The following is a 5,429-nucleotide window of genomic DNA, read 5'->3' as shown; positions in this document are numbered from 1 at the left end:
ATATATATAAGCAAAAAATTCATAATAACTTAATTTACCTTTGCGTCACTACATTATATTTTGATTTATACTATACTAAAGCAAAAAATGTATAACATTGAACTTCTTTTTATGTCACTGTATGATATTTTTGATATATTTGAAGAATTTTACATCTTAGAACGAATATGATATATGTCGAACCTAAATGTTTGATTAATATACAAAGCGATCAATGAATATTGAAATGAAATTAATCAAAAAATATATATTATGGATAAAATATATAAAGAAGACAAAATATTACAAAAGATGTGAAGTTAGGCATAAAAGTATCATAGGTAGCATACAGATATCAATACATTTATATTTGTGAAGATAAGTACAATTAGATATAACATTTTAACTTTTCAAGAATGAAAAAAATGTAGTATAATAAAACTAAAAAGAGTAGAAATATAAGTGAGAAAATAGACATAACATGTAGAGAGACGAGAGAATTTTCTTGTTCTTACAAGTATATTCAAGTGTTTTGAAAATCTTCAAGTGAGTATATGACATGTCGAAATTTGAAATAAATAGGAAGGAGTAAATAATTGTAAATAGTCGTTTTTGGAAAGAATGAAAATCTGAAAATTTTGTTAAGTTAGAATAAGTTGAATTTTGATCAACTTCAAACGTCCATAATTCCTAGATCAGGATGAGTTAGGTTTACTTACAGATATAATAGGTAAGATCTTGGAATATCTTTCCAGCGCCACCGAGTTGGCGCAATTCCAAATTCGTATGAGAAAGATATATTTTTTGAAAGTTGGTTGTTTGAGTAAGGAAAGTCTATTCCAAATTTTTGAAGGGTATTTTAGTCTTTTACTTATCAACTATTTTGATTCCTTTTTAGGAGTTTAATTGGGGTAAAATAAGATTTTAGTCAAATTAGAAAAGTTAAAGTTCACGCTAGGTCTTGGAGAAAAGAGAAAGGAGGAAAAAGGAGAAGAAAGATCAAGATTTCATCATCTTCATAAGGAATCAATTGCGGGTTTCGCTAAGGGGTGATCCTTACGAGGCATGTGAGGCTTTCATAAGGTTAGGTTCGTTCACTCACGTGCAAAACAGGTCTATTTCTGCAGATGAATAATCTTTTGACTTCTTACTCACAAATAGAAGAATATGGATTAAGATGAGACAATGATAAATTTATCCACAAATTTTCTCGTTTTATTTCACCATTCTCTTCCCCTAATTTTGGAAAAGTTGTCTGATCAAACCTGTAACTTTCCATAGCTAAAACAGACCAAAAATTAGTTTTTCAGAATAATCTGCAAGTGCTACCAACGCTGGCATCGATGGACCGTAGCCTGAACCACGGTCCGTCCTGCACAACCGTCGATGGGATCAGAAACTCCCAAATATTTCAGCCTAGAAATTAGTTAAGTCTTGAACGACGGATGAACTTACGGTCCGTAGGTCAAACGACGGTCTGTAGTCCGTGACCGTCGATCAAGACTCCCTTCAACCACTCTCTGACAAGAGCTATGGATGACCAACATGGTTCGTAGGTGGACCTAAGGTCCGTAGGTCTAACCGCCGGTGGAAAATTTGCAGCCAGTTAAAAGGAAATGCAGTTGGGTCAACTTAAAATGATCATAACTCTCAGCACAAAATGAGTTAGGTCTCCCATGACCTACGCACAGATATACAATTAAATTATCTTTCCATATCCACCGACCTTGCTAAAATCAGACCTCCGAGTAAAAAATTATGCCCATTTTAGTAAAGGCCTGTCGAACAGGCCCTCACGACGGGGCGTCAGGCGCACGACGGGGCGTCAGTCCTGGCCGTCATGAGGTCCAACAACAACCTTCCCAGGGGTCTTTTTGACCTTTACCACTCCGTTTAAACCCTAAGTTATGTCATTTTGACCTTAAATCATCAGATTTTTGTCAGTTTAAGCCTAGAAACATAATTAAGACATATCCAAGAACCCTAGTCCAAACACGCCACAAGCTCCAGCAGTTCTAACCCGGAAACTTAATTATTTTTCCGTGGATTTGATCACAAGGTATGTAGGATTTCACTAGTGGATTCCTTTCACCCATTGGGTCCTTAGTTTCAGTTAGTTCTTGATTCTCTTATCATGATTAAATCTAGGGTTTCTAGAACTTTGATATAACTTCATTAATTTATTTAATATATGTTCCAAATCAGATTATCATGTTATTACTCAGATTATCGCATGAATTTCAGAACCCTAGCTTTGTATTTCTTTAGTTCTTGAATTACACATGCTAGGAAATATATTTCATAAACTTCAGATATACATGCCTCAGTTATAAATGTATAATTACCAGATTAATTGTTGCATTCTCAGTTTGCATGTTCAGTTTTGAGATATACAGTATTTACAGAAATTCAGATATAATAAGTGAACTTACAGAATTCATTGGGAGTAGCATAATACCGAGTTGGACTAGGGTTTAGCGTACCCAATAGTCCCAGAACTACTAGCCAAGTAGGTTGTAAGTCCCCTCTGTGGGCAATCAGTTTAGTGATCACGCCAGCATGCCTGTATACCTTTGGCAGGGTATGTTGGGTTCTCTCGATTGGGCGTATACATCGGACTCCACATTTAGCTCATGTTGTTTTATTATAGGTTATTATTAGCTCCCACAGTTCAGTCAGACACTCTGCATTGACCATTTATCAGTATATTTAGTATTCATTTTCAGCATGTTATAAATTGGTCATTGAGTCAAGTTAGCTCAGAAATCAGCACATCACGTTCAGATTATTATACTTGTTTTTGTGCTTGTTCAGTTATGTTTTATTTCAGCTTTTCTCTATGCTACATGCTCAGTACCTTTCAAGTACTACTGCATACATGCGCTACATTTTCTTTGTGATGTAGGTTCAGGTTCTCATCATCCAGATCACGCATAGATCGTTTTCCCGATCTCTAGTTCAACAGATTCAGTGGTGAGTCCTCATTCTCCGAGGACAACAGTCATGAGTTTCATTTCAGTCTTTAGTCATTTAGTTTCATTTTTTCTAGATTTAGCTGGGGCTTGTCCCAGTATTTCTAGTCAAGTTTAGAGGCTAATTTCAGAGATAGATAGAGTCAGCTTAGTAATGAGGTAATATTTCTTTCGTATTAAACTCATTGTTTTCAAGTATCTCAGTTATAGAATATGGGTATTCCCCATCTTTTCATTTTAAGTATGATTTAGCTTCTGCAACAGTTTATTATCTTTAGTATGCTCATGATCATGCCAGCAGGGTTAGGTTGGGATTACTTGTGTCCGAGGTTCCATTTTCGCGTCTCGGGGGTAGCTCGGGGTGTGAAAAAACTTTGTATCAGAGCACTAGGTTCAAGAGTCCTAAGATATCTAAAAAAGCGCACTAAGTAGAGTCTTTTTCATGGGTGTGAAGTGCACCACATCTAATGTTAGGGAGTCTATAAAGTGTTTTAGGAAAAACTTCACTTTCTTGTTACTATTATCGTGCGTAAGGTATGATCTTATTCCATTATAACTTGACGTTTTACGTTTCAGATCATTCCTACTCATAGAGCTAACACTAGGAATGTGAATGCCAAGAATGCAAACGCACCTCCTCCAATCCCAGATCAAGAAGTCTACAATGCTGAGTTCATGAATGCCATACAGATGTTGGCTCAGAGTATGACCCACCAGAACAATCGGGTTCATGATCCTATGAATGAAAATAGTGGATCAGCAGCAGCAAGGTCCGTGACTTTGTTAGGATTAATCCGCTTGAGTTCTTAGGATCGCAAACTAATGAAGATCCTTAGAATTTCTAGGACTAAATCAAGAAGATCTTTGAGGTGATGCAGGTTACTGGGAGTTATCGGGTTGAGTTGGCGTCATACCAGCTGAAAGACGTGGCTCATATCTGTACACTCAGTGGAAGGAGAATAGGGGTGCAAATGCAGCTCCTATTACTTGGGAGTGCTTCAGTGAGACTTTTCTCGACAGGTTTTTCCCAATAGAGTTGAGAGAAGCAAAGGCCCAAGAATTCATGAACTTGAGGCAGGGAAACATGACAGTACAAGAGTATGGGCTGAAGTTTAACCAACTCTCCAGGTATGCTTTTCACATGGTTGCTGACTCCACAGCTCAGATGAATAAGTTCTTGTATGGAGTACCAGATTTGGTGAAGACACAGTGCAGAAATGCTATGTTGCTGGGAGATATGAGTATCTCTAGGCTTATGACTCATGCTCACCATGTTCAAGGTGATAAGCTTAGGGCACAGGCTAAGGAAAATAAGAAGGCTAGGACTGAGAACTATGACTATTCTATGAAGAAATCGGGTGGTGGAAATCGCTCACAGGGTTAGCAGAAGTTTTCAGCTCCAGTCCCTTCATCATCTAGTGTTCCATCCACCAAGAATAGGTATAACCAGAAAGACAGAGCACCAGGGTCTAAGTCTCAGGGAAGTATTTCAGGCACCAACACTTACTCCACTTTCCCTAAGTGTGGTAAAAACCATCCGGGCGTGTGTCTTGCAGGAAAAGAAGGATGTTTTGGATGTGGTCAGTCTGGTCACAGGTTGAGGGACTGTCCTTCTAGACAAGGTCAAGAATGTGGTAATGGTAGAGCTCAGTCTACAAATTCAGCAGCACCAACAAGACGCCCAACTCAGCAGGGTAACTCATCTGGTACAGGTGGCGGTCAGCGCCAGAACAGATTTATGCTCTTCAGGCTCGCCAGGATCAGGAAGGTTCTCCTGATGTAGTCACTAGTACGTTACGAGTCTTTGACCTTGATGTTTATGCATTGTTAGATCCAGGGTCTACTTTTTGTTTTGTAACTCCTTATATAGCAGTCCAATTCAGTGTCAGTCCAGAAACTCTCCAGAACCCTTCTCAGTCTCTACTCCAGTCGATGACGCAATTTTAGCTAGACGGGTATACAGAAATTTCCCTGTCATAGTCTCTCAGAAAGTCACCTAAGAAAATCTAGTAGAGTTAGAATGGTAGACTTCGATGTCATTCTAGGCATGGATTGTTTACACTAATGTTATGCCTCAGTCGATGGTAGAACTAGGATTGTTCAATTTCAGTTTCCAGAAGAATCAATCTTAGAATAGAAGGGTAGTAGCCTAGCGCCTATGGGTCGATTTATTTCTTACCTTAAGGCTAGAAAGATGATATCTAAGGGTTATATCTATCATCTAGTTCGGGCTAAGGATTCTAGCCTTGAAACCACATCTCTTGAGTCAGTTCCAGTAGTGTGTGAATTCCTAGAAGTATTTCCAAAAGATCTTCCCGGGGTTCCTCCCGAAATTTAAATCGACTTTGGAATTGATCTCCTTCCAGATACCCAGCCTATTTCCATTCCTCCTTACACGAATGGCTCCAGCAGAGCTTAAGGAATTGAAAGAGCAGTTGAAATACCTTCTAGATAAGGGTTTCATCAGACCTAGTATTT

This window comes from Solanum pennellii, chromosome 11 (assembly GCF_001406875.1).
Source record: "Solanum pennellii chromosome 11, SPENNV200".
Classification (NCBI taxonomy): domain Eukaryota; kingdom Viridiplantae; phylum Streptophyta; class Magnoliopsida; order Solanales; family Solanaceae; genus Solanum; species Solanum pennellii.
Note: the sequence above shows the minus strand (reverse complement) of the source record.